Source organism: Colobus angolensis, unplaced genomic scaffold, assembly GCF_000951035.1.
Source record: "Colobus angolensis palliatus isolate OR3802 unplaced genomic scaffold, Cang.pa_1.0 Scaffold99, whole genome shotgun sequence".
In the NCBI taxonomy this organism is placed as follows: Eukaryota; Metazoa; Chordata; class Mammalia; order Primates; family Cercopithecidae; genus Colobus; species Colobus angolensis.
This window is the reverse complement of record NW_012123931.1, coordinates 2,038,119-2,054,576: the sequence shown is the minus strand read 5'-3', so window position 1 is coordinate 2,054,576 and position 16,458 is coordinate 2,038,119. Positions and strand designations below refer to the sequence as shown.

The 16,458-nt window shown below is 55.5% G+C and overlaps 1 protein-coding gene and 1 long non-coding RNA gene across 9 annotated transcripts in view; one reads left to right on the top strand and one right to left on the bottom strand.

Moving 5' to 3' along the window:
- LINGO1 (leucine rich repeat and Ig domain containing 1) overlaps positions 1-16,458 on the top strand; it is a 212,439-nt gene that overhangs the window by 156,000 nt on the left and 39,981 nt on the right. The window lies entirely within an intron of this gene.
- LOC105505133 lies at positions 1,553-9,596 on the bottom strand. Its single transcript, XR_001000704.1, has 3 exons — positions 9,463-9,596; positions 2,566-2,689; positions 1,553-1,956 (listed from the first exon to the last, which is right to left on the bottom strand). It is a non-coding gene; the product is annotated as an uncharacterized LOC105505133 (long non-coding RNA).

Sequence of the window (16,458 nt, the reverse complement as noted above, 5' to 3'; positions counted from 1 at the left end):
ATAGTGGGCTGTGGGAGCCAGAGAAGGCTCCTGACCCTGGGAGCAGTCCAGAGGGCTTCCTGGAGGAGATACAATCTGAGCTAAGCTTAGCATGTGTGGACATTTTCTAGGACAAAAGGAGTGGGGAAGAGTGTTCCAGGGTCTCCAGGGCCCAGCCAGGATGTCCTCTCTCCCTTCCTCTGGCGTGTACCTCTCTTGGTCTTCCCTGCCATTCACTCAGAGGACTACAAATACCTCAACGGGCTGGAGAGGTGAAGGGGGAAGATGAGGGAGTGAGATGAGCTGTGGCTCTGTGCTCCTGCTAAAGAGCTGGGGGAGAGGCTGTGGGGGGCAAAAGGAGGGGGGACTCAGCTAGGGGCTGGCAGAGTCTGAGGATCTGGAGCAGGGACAACCCTAAGCCAGGACACTCCATGTCCTAAAGTGGCATCCAGTTGTCCTCGCTCTGGCCCGTGGTGGGAGCGGGTGAGAGACAGGATGGCCCTTGCCAGGCCTGCAGCAGAGGCAGAGGCAGAAGCCCAGTGGTGGCCCAGGCCAGAAGCTGTGCACACATCCTCCCAGGTTTCTGCTCTGCTACCTAACGGGTAATTATACCCTGACATGCACAGCGGCGAAGAAGGGATTTTCTGTGAAGCGAAATCTCCTGTGAAATATTCAGGCCACGCTGGGCTTTGCTTCCCAGCATCTAGTTGCTGCTGCTTGGCTTGTCCATGGCTTGAGAGGCCACATGTGTCTGAAGACCACATGGGATTTTTTATTTCCTTCTCAACAGGGAGAGGTTCCCAAGGGCTAGGAAGAACCCAGTTTGGGGTCTAAGATGCTGTGTGTGTGTGTGTCTTCGCCCGTGAGCTCCCCAGGGCAGCTCCCCTGTGTGTGTGTATATGTGTGTTGAATACCGTACAATGTATGTGTTTCCACGTGTGTCTCTGGGGCTGTGCTTCTGTGTGTGTGTGCTTGCCTGTTTCTAGTCTGTGCACACTCTCCTGAACTTGCCACGTGGATGTATTCCTGCGCATGCGTCGTGACCCCGGCATGTGAAGTGCATTTCTCTGACAGTCCAGGTTGTCTCTAAAGGGGCTTCTCAACTGGGCCCCTGTTTCTCTGAATAGGTGTGTGCCTGCCTGGGAGATTCTCTCAGCGGATGAAGGGCTGCCCAGCGTGACAGTTCAGCCTGTGACTGGCATTACATGCAGGGTTTGGGATGTGGATTGGAAGCCTTGCAAGTCCACACAGGCTCAGGGGCTCAGAGACACCAGACAGCAGCTGTGCATTTGAGTCAAGCTTTCCCCTCTTCTCTGTGGCTTTAGTGTTTGTGTTTAGTGTTTGTTTGATTTCTACCAAAGTGCTTGATAGGGGATGGTCGGGAGGATATTTGCTTCAGAGAGTTCACTGAGCTGGGACATGTCCATCCCTTTGCTGGTGCCTCCCAGTTGCTCAGCTACCCCACGTGTCTCCTCAGCCCACGAAGCCCCTGCATTTGCACCATGGATCGTCCTTCTAAAACCCTGACTTTGCACCTCATTCACTTCCTCACAATGCACAAGGTAGGCAGGACTGGAATTATCATACCCATTTGTCAGATGAGCTAACTGAGGCACAAAGAGGTATGCATGCAGTCACTTGGTGAACCAGGGCTGGGAGCAGGATCACTAGTTCCTCCTCCCCGTGCAGGTTCCTTTGCCCTCAGCCCCAACCCTGGGCCCACAGTGGAGAGGACTCTGCCCAGAGGAAATGGGTCCTGGTTTCATGAATGAATCCAGTTGGAGGACGCCCCTTTCTCCATGTGCAGCTCTCCTCCCTTCTGTCATCACTCAGCTTCGTCCTGGAGAGACGACCCTAGGGCGCTTTTCATCTCCAAATAAACAGGCAGGGATGCAGGAGGCAATAATATTGATGTCCATCATTGATATTTCCTTATGGTGGCTGTAATTAGCAATTCTTCCACGGCTGAGGCTCGACCTGGCAGACAAGTGGAGGAGCTCCGGCTTGTTAATGTCAGCCCATTAATGTCACACTGACAAGGCTGATGGTGGGATGGGAGGGGGTGGCCTTAGGTAGAGAGCAGGAGACGCAGCGGGGCTGAGCAGGAGAAGAAAGTCCACCCACTTCCCTCCTGCACCAGGGACTTGCTGTCCCTGAGTCCAGCCCCCTGGGAGCACCCCTCATCTCATATATTCAGCAGCTGCCTCCTTCACTCCATGGCCCCTCACCCCTCCCTATTCTGCTAGGATGGCTTGGCCTGAAGAGCAGGCTCCACATCCCTGGGAAGGTCCACAAACCTCATCCCGAGGTGCCCGCAGCCTAGAAGGGCCCCACTGAGGGCCGTCCAGATAGCCGGAGGTGGGAGAGCAGCTCCTCAGCCCTCTGCTCTGCTCCTACAGTGGGAGAATGTGCTCCCCTCCCTTGTGCCCGGCCACACTCCGATCTGCACAGCTCTGCTGGTGCTGACCTCCACAGCAAGGCAAGCACAGCCCTTTCCTGAGGGGCACTGCACATGCCCCCTCATCCATGCACTGTTAGAAGCAGAAAGGCTAGGATTAGCACTCCCAGACCCCAGACCCTCCTTGCCCGTCCGCTTCAGGCTTCCCCTCCTCTTTCTTCTCCAGAGAATTATTGGGTCAGTATCCTCTCCTCCAACCACGTTGCTCGTCTCAGTGTCCCTCTGGCCAGACTTCTTTAGATCTTTTGGTTCCTTGAGCACAAGAAGCCAAGCCACCTATCATTCAGAGAGGCTGAGTTCCTCAGCCGTTGCCACCTGCCTGTCTCCTGTGCTGCCAGCCTGCCCATTTGCTGCATGCCTAGTTGGGGCTACTCTGAGTTGTCCAACAACTCATAGTGGCAGGGTGTGTTTTTTGAGTGCTTATGATGTACCAGGCACTGTTAAAAGCATCTTACAAGCATTTGATCTTCATAACAATGCTGTGGGGTAAATACACTTACCATTCCATTTTACAGGTAAGGAAAACTGAGATGCTAGGAAATTAAGTTAGTTGCTCGGGATCACAAGGTTGTTAAGTGGTGGGCAGCATGAATCAGGCTGTGTGGTTCCCAAGCTCTCCTACTGAGCCATCACCCTCCTCTGCCTCCAGCTTCAGCCCCTAAGTCATTTCCTTCACCAGCGTCTCTTCCCCTGTGTGCTCCCCAGGGCAGGCAGAGGCTAGTCCCCAGCCCCTCACGCAGTGCTGGCTCACAGTAATCAGCAGATGAGGGCAGTAGTGACGACAGCACACTCAGCCCCATATGACGCAGGCCCCATGGTTCCCTCCCATGTTCTCTGGTGTGTGCCTGCTGCCCCCAAGGAGCGCTGCACACTTTGACAACAGGGCCTCACCAGGGTTGTTTGCTGAATGAGAGGCAGCCTCAGACTGCAAGACTCCCTGAGAGGCAGCTCTGCCCACCAAGGAACACCCACTCAAAGGGGACCTCAGAAACTTGTGTCTCAGTTCATAGACAGGACTTGGCAGAGATGTCCACATATTCATGTCATTCATTCATTCATTCATTCATTCACTAATTCATTCAGCCAACACTTGCTGGACACTGTGTGCTCCAGGCCAGGCCCTCTGAAGCATCCAAGCACACTGAGATAAACAGGTCCTCGCTGTGCCCTGGGGGAGTCCATGGCCTTGGTGGTGGGGAAGCATAGCCAGGGCTCACCAGTGCTGGGGAAAACTTGCTCAGTGAGCCAGAGCCAGGGCACCGTTTGGGGGTGGCTGGGATGGGGGAGAGAGGCTGCACGGAAGAGCAAACACTTGAATGGATTCATTGAGGAAAAGGAGGTGTTTTTAGGCTGACAGAGAGGAATGAGCACCCAGGCAGAGGGAACTGCCTGTGCAAAGGCCCTGGGTCTGAAAGGGCCAAGGACACATGCAGAGCAGCCTGGAGGTGGGCCAGCTCACCGTCTCACCTCACCTGCCTAGTGGAGGGTGAGGTGGGGACAGGTCAGCGTCTGCAGGCAGGTGGGATTCCCAGCATGGCGACTGAGCCAGCTAGCTGTGGAGGGGATGCATGAGGACAAAGGATGCTCCTTGGGTGCAGGAAAGGGCCACTCTGGACTGGGACTGGCCTGGAGGGCACTCGCGACTATGGGACTATGGTTGCACTCATCTGTGCTGGGTCTCCTAGTTCTCAGAGCTCCCAGCCTCAAAGCAGCCCCTCCAATAGGCAGAAGAGAGACTGAGGCCCAGGCAGTAGCAGAACCCTACCCAGGGTCACACACAAACAGTGGGTGAGCAGAAGGTTCCCGCTGTCCTCTAGCAGGATGTTGGGGTCCTCAACAAGGAGCAGGGCTCTAGCTCTCAGAGTACAGGGCAAAGCATGATATCTGCCAAGCATGGAGCAAGGCAGGAAAGGCCTGGCTGGAGAGGACATGGCACAGAGCCCACCAGAGGGCTGAGGGTCGGGCAAGGGGCCTCGAGTGCTGGCAGAGGGGAGAGCTTGCCTCTGGAGTCACCTCTGGAAGCTTTTCGAGGATTTGGCTTGGACATCCCGTGGACAGTCTCTGGGGAAAATGTCTCTCACACACCTCATGGGTTTCAGAATAGCCCACAAGGGAAGCAAGTATCCCTGCCCACATGTGCACAGGCAGATATACCCATGCACCCACCTGTATACCCAGGTGTGTGCCCACCTCTGTATGAGCTCAGGCACACATGTGTACAAGCATGCCTCTGATTGCACATGCAGATCTCTGTATGTGTGTTACATGTGTACAGCTGTGTGTTTACAAGTCTGAAGGAGCATGTTCCTTCAAGTACAATTCTGTATATGTGTGTGTGTACAAGAGCCCCCATGACGGCCAGCAGCCCCAGAGGGACATACCCTTCCCCTCCCACTGGAGGCAGATGCTCTGGAACTTGCTGCTCTCAGGCCTGGGTCCAGCCCTCCCTGGCCCATCTCAAGGCCCTCCCGCTGAGTCCTGAGATTTGGTGTCCTGGGGACAAAGCCAGCCAACTTGGATGGGGTGGGGGCTCCTGGTGGCCAGCACTGTGGATAGAGGTAGGCATCAAGGAAACAGCTCACGCTGGGAGGAGCCCTCCCGCTCTCTTTTGTGCAAGCCACCTCCCCACACATACATGAGTGCCTGCCACAGGATGCTGACCTACCCTCCCCAGCCACTTATACCGCTCTCCTGACCAGGAGCTCACTACTTCCCAGGGAAGCGCCTGGGGCACCTGTGGGATATTGCCTAGAAAGGAGATGTCAGAAGTGCCAGAGGATGGGGTCAGGGCTGGGCCATGACCCCCCAACCATCCACAAGGCCTGGGGCCCTCCCTTAACAGACAGGCCTGGGGCACCAGCTCCTGGTGGTAAGGCCAGGCCCCAGTATCCAGAGACTTTCACCTTGTTGTCAAGAGCGTATTTCAGCTATTAGTGATAGTGGCCAGGGATTTGGGGAGGATTTCTGTCTCATTTCCCAGAGCTTTCAGCAAGCCTCCTCCCTTTCCACCCCTCTGCCTGCCAGGGCTGAGAACGCAAATGCGTGCACGCGCACGCGCGCGCGCGCACACACACACACAGTGCTCCTGTGTGGCAGAAGAGAGGGAGGGAGAGAGAAATCTGGGTCAGTCTCCCAGGGAAGGCTCTGTGGCAGCTCCCCACCTTCCCCAGCAAATGCTTGGTATTGCAAGCTCAGCCGAGGTCCAAAGGCAAGGCTTGCCCAGGTCCTACCCTAGCCTGCCAGAGGGGCTCTGCCTTGGGAGCCCAGGCTTGCCCTGCTTAGCCCCTCTCTGGGCTTCCCTGACCAGGTGACCTCACTCTTGGGCCTGAGCATTTACTCTGCCAGGCCCCAGGACTCATGGGTCATTTATGCCACACTCAAGTGATTGCGTGGAGGGTGACAGAGGCTCTCCCCATCCCTCACTGGACCCTCCAGCTTCAGCCCCTGGGACTTGGGGTATGAGGGGCAGAGTGGTAGGGGAGGCCTGTATCTCTGGAACTGGGGCATGTAAGAGCGTCCCCACACAGAGAACACCCAAACACTGAAGAAGGACCCCTACTAGTGGGATTTCAGGCAGCAGGGCAGGGGCTGGAGGTCTGGGTAGGATGTCTCAAAGGTAGGAAGGGGTTTCTGAGAGAAGGGCAGATAAATACCTGAAGATATCACTGCCATTTCAGGATGCATCTTGGGTGGGGATTTAGCTAAAGCCCTGGGTGGTTAAATGGGTCCCCTAGACAGGACCAAAGTCCAGGGTGGAGTTCTGCCCCACCAGTGAGCTCAGGCAGACATTCACTGGACTGGGTGGCAGGGGGAGGTGGCAGGGTTTCCTGCCTCAACCAGGCCCTATTTAGCCAAGAAAACTGAATCATGGGGAATGACCACGGTTTAAGCCACCCAGGGATCCTGGAAGTCTCCCCACCCCCCACCACTAGCAGACACCAAAGCCACTTTCTTCTTCCACCCTCGCACTGCACACCGTTCTAGGTGACCCAGCACATCTCTGCTTCCTTCTACCAGGGCATGGCCACGCATGGAGAATATTTACTGAATGAAGGAAGAGATTATTGATTTAAGTTAGATATTAGGAAAGACTTCCAGATGCCACTGGGGCAGCCTTAGCCCTGGACTGGATGTCTATGGAGGTGAGACTGATCCTCAAAAAGCCTGTCAGGTGGGGGGTGACCCCCAGCATCCCCACCTTCCCCCAGAGGCAGAGTCCTGCCTTTCGAGTGTGGCGAAGCACTGGCTTCCTTCCTGCAGGGGCCTTGCTTGTCCCACAGCCTCCATGCCCGGAACCTCCTGTAATGCCTATCTTTTTCCCAGCCCAGGGCGTGTGGGTTCTGTGCAGTGGTCAACTGTTGAAATATTGCTGTTATCGTGTGCATCTGTCGGTATACATTTGTGCTGTGTGTGCCTACGTGTGACCAAGCTGAGGGCACATGTGCACAGGATGGCTCAGGAGTCAGTCCATCGACTTCAAAGTATTTTAAAATATAGAATGAGAAACCCTCTGGCTTCAGAAGGGGCTAAAAGGGTTGATTTTTAAGTCACAGAGAGGCAGGCAGGCCTCGTTTCACCCACCAGCCATTCATGGAGTAGAGACCCCCAGGCTGGGCATTCAGGGAAACCCAGGGCCAAGGAAGCTAGTCCCTGGCCTTGAGCCGGGGGCTGCTAAAGAGGAGTTAAAGGGGCTGGAAAGGCTTCAAGACAGGGTGGAGGGTGCTGGCTTTGAGAGAAGGTGAGGGTGGGTCATGTTCTTAGTTGAGGCTGGGCAGCCTGTTCCCTCCTTGAGAACCTCATAGAAAAGGGTTTCCTGCCCCCTCATCCCCAAGGGCTCCAGCCAACCCCATTCTTTCTCCCTCTGACCACCCTTCTCTCATTCCCTGCAGCCAGGCCAAGCTGTAACTCAGTGCTCAGAGGTCCCTTGGGCAGGAGCTGGGGCAGCTGAGGGAGGTGGGGTGGGGGTAGGAGCTACCAGTACCACACCTTCTCTCTGCTAACCCTACCTGACTGAGGCTGTGCGCTGGGGCCCCAAAACTGTGTAGGCGAGGGTCACACACACTCACATATGTGGGTCCTCCTGGATCAATGGGGTATGGAGCTGGAAAAGGTCTAATTCAATCTGTCAGCCAGTTATTAGTTATTGTACTGGAGATGGCTCTTGTCTCAACCTACCTACCGTCTCCTCTTGCCCCATTAAGAGGTCATGGAAGCACCTGTGGAACGGAGTCGGGCAGGGTGGGTGCAGGCAGTGTCCTGGGCAGGAGTGGTCCATGAGGATTGGAGAAGAATCAGAGATAGCATCCTCCCCTCCAGAACATGGGCCCTGGAAGGGTCTCCAAGACTCTCTGGGTCAGCACAGCCCTTGTCCACACAGGGAAACTGAAGCCCAGCCAAGGTAGAGGGTTGGCCTGTGCCTGTGTGTGATGTGGGCCATGCTGTCCCTGTTTGCTTAGGCCCCACTGGGAAGGGCAGGAGGGAAAAAGGAGCAGAGGGTGGGGCAATCAGTGGGGGAAAGGGGACAGGGTCTAGGGTGCTGTGAGGCACACTTCAGGCTGTTTACCCTGCAGTGTTTGAGCCCTTGGGCCAGAGAAGGGCTTGCCTTCTGCCCTCTCAGGGATGGTGGCCCAACCCAGGAAACAGACAGTGTCTGGTGCTGAGTCTCACTGGGGGCTTCATATGAACTGGCAAGGCACTGTCATTCCTATTTCATAGATATGCAAACTGAAACCCAAAGAGAGGCCTGCCTCTGGGAGGTCTTCCACGGCTGAATACCCTCAGCGAGGAGGCCCTGCTTGCTGCCTGACGCAAAGCTGGAACTAGCTCCTCTGGGAGGGTGGGCATTGGGGGCAGCTTGTCCCCAGGACTTCCCAGCCTTCCCTGTTTGTTCCTGTGCTGTCCAAGAACTTCTTCTGCAAGTCTGACCACAATCCCTCTGGCTTTAATTTCATCCTGCCACTCTTGTGGGATCTTGTCAGTCCAAAGGTCTCTCTGTCCCTCTGCCTTCTTGGTGTAGGGTGAGTCTGGGGGCTCAGGCGCTGTCCCTGCAACATGGCTGGCTCCTGAAGGCAAGGGATGAAGCCAACCCACCCCAGCCTGCCCACCCAGGCCTGTTTGAAAATCAGCTCGCCTTTGCCCAGCATTGCCATTCTCATCACAGCCTCTGCCCATCTCATTTCTGTTAAACTCATTTGCCAGCTGAAGGCCTTCATTTTCCACTCTGTTTGCCCATAATCACCCCCCTGACCCTGTCCTGTCTCCCCAAACTCTCCCTGCAGTGCCCAGCACTGTGGTGAGCAGACAGCCAGGCTCAGGTGCAGCCGCATCCCTCCCTTCCTCCTGCCTGTCTTGGGAAGAGGCCTGTGCTCCAGACAGGGGTCTCATCCCTGCCTCTGTGCTTTCCTCTGCTCCCAAACCAGACACTGGGAAAGTTACGGACAGACTCTCAGCCCTTGATGGCTACTCACCCTCCACTTTCTACCTGTCCACCCAGGCCAGGAAGGCACTGTTCTAAACACTGTGCATGTATGAAGTCCCTTAATTCATCCACTAGCCCAAATGAATTTCTAATCGGTAGGAGTTTAGGGGGAAATGTTGACAAAAGGAAACTGAGGGAGCAAGAGGCAAACTTCTCCCTCCTCCAGGGCTCCACCCTGCTCCCACTTGCTACAGAGAATAGAGCCCAGCTGTTGCTACAAACCATGTCAGTCATCTGCTGAGGTTGCCTTGGGAGAGCAAGGGAGACTCTCCTCCCCCCCGGGGCTCGCTGTTTTCCCAAGAGGTGCCTGCAAGGGTGGGGCTTCAGGCGAGGCACCCGCCCCTCAGGATCTCAGAGCACTCCTGAGAAAGTCCCTTGGCACTGAGTATCATCACACAGGCCATGGGAGGAATCAGAAGTAATGTCCTCTGAGGCCTCGGCACCCCTCCACATCTCACCATGGCTGGACCTCCGCCTCGCCCCCTGGACACCCTTGACTCTACTCCAGGCTAGACATGCCCCAGGGCCCATCTCTAAGCCTATTAACCATGAGCCTCAAATGAACCCTATAGGGTGAGTGGAGCTGGGACAAGGATCCCCATTTTGCCAGCGGGCAGGGAGATCGAGGCTCAGAGAGGAGAAATAACTCTGCCAACTCCTTTTCAGAATGGTCTGACGATCTCGTCCTGGAGCATAATGTAGGGAAGGGTTTATTGCATTCTGACAAGGACTTGCACTATTTTAAACAGAAGAATGTGCAATGATGGTAGGATTTCAGGCCCCACCCCTTTCCTCTCCACCAGGTGGTCTTCTGGTTCCCAGGGTGCCCTCTGCTGGAGAAGGCTGGGCAGCTGCTCTAGGCTGGCCCCACCCCACCCCTCCCCAGCCTCTCCCGCCTGCCAGCTTTCAAGGTCAGGCTGCCTGGTAATACAGTAATTGATCTGGGAGACTTCCATTATAAATCTGCCAGCTGGCCAGGTGGCACGCCCCACGGCCCATCCCACCCAGTCCACCATAGCAAATGACCACTCCTCTGTTCTTCTGTGGGAAGGTGACTGGCCACTCTTTGTTTCTCACCACCCACTACTCCTATAGGCAGGAGCCCAGGGCCTCTGAACTCAGACAGAGGAGACATGGTTCTGAACTGACCTCACACTTCAACTGCTGTGTGGTCTCAGGCAAACTACATCCCCTCTCTGAGCCTCTATGTCCACAACTGGAACATGGTTCTGCTCAGATGGCCTTAAGGATCCCCTGTGACAAAGGGTGTCCATCATGATGAGGGCTCCCTTGAGACCTCTGCTTGAGGGTCCTTGGATAGGGGAGTCCTAGGTAGGGCATGATTGCACCTGTCTCTCTCAGCAAGTCAGGGAAGACTTCTTAGAAGAGGTGGCATTTGAGCTGGGTCTTGGAAGATGACAGGACTCCCTAAGGTTTGGGGGTGGGGACAGTGGTGGATGGTGTTCTGGGGGTGGCAGGAAAAGGGTCCTGTACAGAGCCGTGACCAGCCCAGAGCGTTAGGGTTGTTTCCTTGCATCTCTAACCCCACCAAGCCCTGCTTATACCCTTCAGTGGCTCCCACTGCCCTATAGCTGAAGTCCCAGCTCCCTGAGGAAGCTTCAGATCTAGTCCCGGCCAGCTTCTTCAGGCACCCAAGCCACTGCCCTTGCCCCCAGGGCTCCAACATTAATGAATTTTTTAAATTCTCTACAATCTGTGACCTTTGCACCAAGCTGCTCCCTAGTTTGACTCAATGACCACAATAGAATTGAATCCTGTGACCAGATAAAATCCCCACTCGATTCCAGGGCCCATGAGCCCTTTGTGATCTGCCTGCCTCCCTTTCCCCCGCTCCTCTCCCACTCCGTCCTTGCTCAGTCTTCCAGCTCCTCTGTTGCCCCCCAGATCTTCACATTGCTGCTTTCATCATGTTCAGGACTCAGCTCAAGTGTACTCAACCTAAAGTAGCCTTCAGGTGACAGTCATCCTGGTTTGCCCAGAACCGAGGTATCTCCTAGGATGCAAAACTCTTAGTGCTGAAAGCAGACATTCCCAGGCAAATGGGGATGATTGGTCACCCTCATTTCTCTCCAGTCCCTACCGCCAGGCCTGCCTGCTTTCTTTTCTTCCCCTTTCTTTTGTTGGAAGTCCCAGTTTGTCAGCCTGTTATTACTCGCGGATCGGCTGCCTCCCCCTGGCCTTGAGCTGCTGGTGAACATGCCTGCATCTGCCGGTTCAGCACTGAGTCCCCCTTGCCCAGAACCATGTGCAGTGAGAACGGTGCTCAACACCAGCACCAGAACATGCCTGGTCAGTGTTTGTTGAGCGAAAGGGTGAAGCCTGTACGCAGACAGTTTCCCTGTGGACCTGGCTGAGCCTTTCCTCTCTGGGCCTCAGTTTCCCATCTGTACTACAAGGGTGGGCTTTGGGAATCCCAGAGAGGGCTCTTCCAGCCTCAGTGCCCCCAGATGCAGCAAATGAAGCGAAGGGCCACTGCCCAGCTCAGCGTGAAGGGCCAGGTGTGTGCCAGACTCTAGGGTGGGCATGGCAGGGCGGCGCTGCTGAGGGAGAAATGTCACAGCCTGACTCACCTTCCTAGACATCCCTCTGTCACCTGAGGGCCATTTCTGGGCCAGGCCGTTGGTGCAGACCCTGGGTTGGGGGCATCCAGAGTGATGGCGCCGACTGCCAAGCCCCACTCCCCTCCCACCCCCGGGAAACAGATGGCCCAAACTTGGGCGGGCAGCAGAGACGGGGACTGGCATTTGTGTGTGTGTGTGGTTTTTTAAAAATCTGACACATTTTTGTCACGTCTTGGTGCATCAGAACAGTAAAGGAGGCGGGAGTGTGAAGAATGTTTTAACTCGCAACTTTGTAACAGTTCCAGTTTCTCCCGGCCTCCTCCCCCTCCCTCAAGCCCCCGCGGCGGAGCCTCCAAGCCCATCTGTTCCCGAATCTCTACTCCCTGCCCCCCTACATCCATCCCTCCTTCCTTCAGTTGAGGGGGAGAGATCCTCAGAGGAAGCGGCTTGGGCCCTGGAAAGGACCCTGGGCAGAGAGGTGGGGGACCTGCTTCTGGGCCCGGCTTTACCCCAGGCTCGCTGTGTGACCATGTAGAGTTCTAACCCTCTCTGGGCGCCGTCTGTGTGCTCTTAGGGGTCAAGCCTATCCCCTTTGGGGTTCCCTGATTCTGATACTCATGGGAATGTCTGGGGAGAGGAGTTGGAAATGGAGAACGTGCAGGAGGCATCAAGATGGGAAGTTTGGGGATTCAGGGCACCCAGAGAGAATGGCCCCAGGTGGCGGAGGGGCCACATTCGTGAACACTGAGTGGGCCCCAACCTTCACCGCCCTTGGGCTTGGGGCTTGTGTTCCCCCACCGCCGGCCACAGCTCCACCTAGCCTGTCCAGGGTGGTTCTTTCAAGATGCCCCATGGCTGGCTGAGGTCTGGGGTAGCTACCCTGAGGTCAGGGGAGGGAGGAGGAGCCAGGCAGTACCCGGGATCCAGGCATCCCTGTCTATTTGTCTGTCTGAGCCCTAGGAAAAGAGGCAGGATGAGTATCAAGCCTTAGAAGATTTGCTCCTCAGCTGCCATCCCTCCAGTCCCCAAGCCTGCCTGGCATTAGCTTCCATTTCATATGTCATGGAAATGCCAACTGTCCTCAAAAACCGAGAGTCCACACAGCTGGTAGGAGCTGCCCTGGATGGGCATGGGGAGAGTTTAGGGGCATGAAGGGGCAGTGTCCTGGGGCAGCTCAGCCAAGGCGAGGGCTCAAGCCTTGCTCCCTCACTCCATAGCTCAGAGACCAGGACTGCTGGACACCTGTGTGGTAGCTTGGGATGGGGTGGGGCTGGCAGCCAGGGTGCCACTTCCAGGGACAAAGAAACCAACCCCTGGCTGCACTCCTGTTTCCCCCATCCCTCCACACCTAACATGGAACTCCCAAAGTCCAGGGCATGTATCATGGACAAAGCCAGAGGGATGGGAGAGGCAGAGGCTGCCTAATGCACTCTTTTCTGGTAGGAGCTAGAAGCAGAGTTCAAAGGCTGCCCCAGAGTGCTGTTGACCACAGAAAGCCCCCCACTTAGGTGGGAGCAGCTTCTGAATATCACCCCACATCTCTGCATCCTGGGGAGGGCCAAGGACAGGCCTGGGAGTCCCTGCAGGCGGTGGTCTCGTGTGCCCAAGAGGGTGAGCTCTGGACAGGGCAGCTGAGGGAACCAACATGGCCCCCGTTGCAGCCCAAGCCCCAGACCCCAAGGCCCCTCTGAGCCGGTGCCACGCGAGTCTCACCATATGGGCGCAGGGCGGCTGCGGGGGGAGGAGCTGGAGTTGCCATGAGAACCCGCACACTGGCATTTCCTCTTTTGGGGAGGCTGAACCATACTTTGCAGGCGGTGTAGGCTTCTGAATCCCATTTCTCTGTGTTTTTTAGGAAGGGAAAAAGGGCAGGGGAAGGGGGTGGAAAAAGGCAAGGAGGGAGAGAGAGAGTCAGAGGGAGCCAAGAGGGAGCAGTGGAGCTGTCTGGAGCTGCAAGGGTTGATCAGGGACCTCTTTTCCCCAAAGCTCAGTCCAGGGCCAAAGTGGGGTCTGGAGTTCCCTCTAATTCGTTGTCCAGTCCTTGGGTAAACCTCTTCCTTAAAATACACAGTCCTGCATCCTGCCTGAGATTCAAGTCAACTCTTTGGACCGTTTCTGGGTTCCTTCCTGTCACCCCGTCCCCTGAGTGCCCAGCCCTGTGGGCAGCCACACTGGAAGCAGCGGAGAGTGAAGGACGCAGACCCTGCTCCCAGGGTCCCAGCAGGGGCAGGAGTCCGCCCTAGCCCAAGTCCGCAGCAGACCTCCTGGGCTTTAGTAGCTTGGCAGTGGAACTCCACGTGGCTGGGGCAGATGTGGAAGGCCGCTTGGAGAACCGGAAACCACACAGAAGCGAGCAATGGGGAGGAGAAGGCTGGGAGGATGTAGGGAGCTGGCAGGAGAGGCCAGTGTCCGCCCATCAGCCCCACCTGTCTCATCAGGGACTGGGGCTGGGTGTCCTGAGAACACAGGCTTGGGGTAGACAGACCTGGGTGTGAATCTGGCTCCATCTCTTCATACCCCTGGCAAATGAACCTCCTTAGGCCTCAGTTTCTCCAGTCTGTAAGATGGAGATGTTGATACCTACCTTGAAGGTATCCTGTGGTGTGCAGCCAGTGGAGAGGCCAGAGTGGCTGTCATTAAGTGGCAGCTGCTGTTGGTCTGTTCACTCAGGTCATGGTCACCAGCATCCACTGGGGACATAAGGAGAAGCAAACGGATGTGGTCCTGATCCCGGAGAAGTGCCCACCTTGAGCAGAGGTGTGGCGGTGGGACCCAGAGTGTCCATGTTTGGGGAAGTGGCATTGTAGAGAGGGGCTATCCTGGCAGAAGAGAGGGTGGGATGGGAGGAAGAAGTCTATGAATGACAAGTAGGCAGTTGGGAGCTGGGGCAGAACCAGCCTGGGCCCAACCCAGGCCACATGGACAGCTCTAAGGCAGAACTGGCCCCGTGGGATCTCTAGCTCTTCTCCAGCTCCTCTTCCTGGAACTTCAGCTGCTGTGTCTGGGGCAACCAGCCCTCCTTCCAGGAAGTTCCCTCAAGACCCTGCAAAATGGAGCTGCCATGAAGAGAGGCCAGCACTGTGACATTGCCCTCTCAGAGCTTCCGCGGTGTGAGACCCTCTGGACTGCCATTTCCCAGTTATAAATGGGGTTATAGATGGCTGTTCTTTCCTCCCCTAGGGATTGAGTGGGAGCCCATGAGATGAGTGGGCAAGCCTCCTTTAAGGTGTGTCTAGGGAAAACAGGAGGGAAATCTGGCTTTGTTCCCTTGAGCAGAGAGGAAAGGGGAGGGGTGAAGCATCAGGGCCACCTCAGCTCTGGTTGATGCCTCCAATAGCAACAGAGCCCAAGTATTGAGTCCTACTCTGTGCCAAGATCTTTACATCTCATTTAATTCTTACAATAACCAGGGAAGTAGCATTATTTCCATTTGACACTGGATGAGAAGACCGAGGCTCAGAAAAGGACGGTAACTTACCCAAGATTACTCAGCTAGTGGCAGCAGAGCCAGGGTTAGAACCCAGCGCTGTCCAGCTCTCAAGCCCTTTCCATGACCTCTCCAGGTCTCTCTCCCCTGACTCCCTCCACCTCTCACAGACTGAAGGCCCCCGTCTACATCTCCAATGGGCCACAGTGAGGATTTCAGGGGCACTGTGCTCAGTGATGGGTTGGAAATTAGGAGAAATAGGTGCTGAGACCCCAGTCCCAATCCCCACCAGCTGGACTCTAACCATACCTAGCCAGCCTGCGGTAGCCCCAGGACCCCTCGACTTAGGGAAGAGCATGATCTTGGCATCTGATGGATTAAGACTGACTCTTAACTTTGCCACTCACTTACTCTGGTTCCCCAGCAAGTTTCTGGACCTTTCTGAGCCTCCATTTTGTCATCCAGAAAATAGTGGCACTGGAGCAGTCAGGCTAGGCTAGGTTTTGCTGCAATAACAAACAACCTCAAAATCTCAGAGATTTCAAACAACTCATGGTCATTTCTCACCCCCATTCCAAGCATGGGATATCCACTCCTCACTGAGGATCCCAGGCTGAGCAAGTGCCTACCATCTCGACCTGTGCATCCAGTTACCATGGTAGCAGGAAAAGGCATGGCCAAGACCACCCTGGGTCTTAAAGCCTTCTATTGTAAGTGACATTTGTAACTTCCCCTAACATGTCATTGGCCAAAGCAAGTCACATAGCCATACCTAATGTTAAAGGGGACAGAGAACTGCAGTTCCGCACCAAGTGCCTAAGAGGAAGAAAATTGGTATATTAGTTAACTTTCCTTAATGACTCCCACAGGCAACTAGCACACAGGGATGCTCTGAACATTCAGTGAACTGAAGGGAATGGGAGCTTGGCACACAGGAGGCACCTAATAAATGGTACTCTTTTCCCCTCCACCCCCAGCTCCAAAGAGATCCAACCCCGCTTCGTTTCCGAGCCATCCCTTTCAGATGGACTGTTAGAGTTGATGGGCACTCCCTACGTTGAGCAGGAAGGCTTTTGCTTCTAGGGTAGAGACAAGTAGCAACTTCCCGAGGGGCACATGGCATGGTGGCGGCTAAGGTGGGAAGAGGCGGACGGACACCCTCACTCCCAGCTGAGTAACCTGCCCCTGGTCCCGTGCCTTGTTTAACAGATGAAAAAGCAGCAGATACCAGTAATACCTTGACTTTATTAAGGGCTTCATAAGATCCAGATCAAATTACATCTCCTGCAATCGAACGGTTAATTCAATTCCACTCAACAAATGTTCCATTCAATACCAAGAGGGCCTGGGGTGGTCTGGATGGCCCACCGGACTGGGGAGGACCCTGTCACTCAGCAACTTCCCTCATCCCTCCGGAAGATACCATCCTCCCTGGCTGGAGGCCACAGGTCTGCCCTAGAGTCTAAGGTCAGTTCAAGATGAGTAGCCAAGGCCTGTTGGGGAGAGGACAGCAGGCAGGGACAGTGATTAAGTA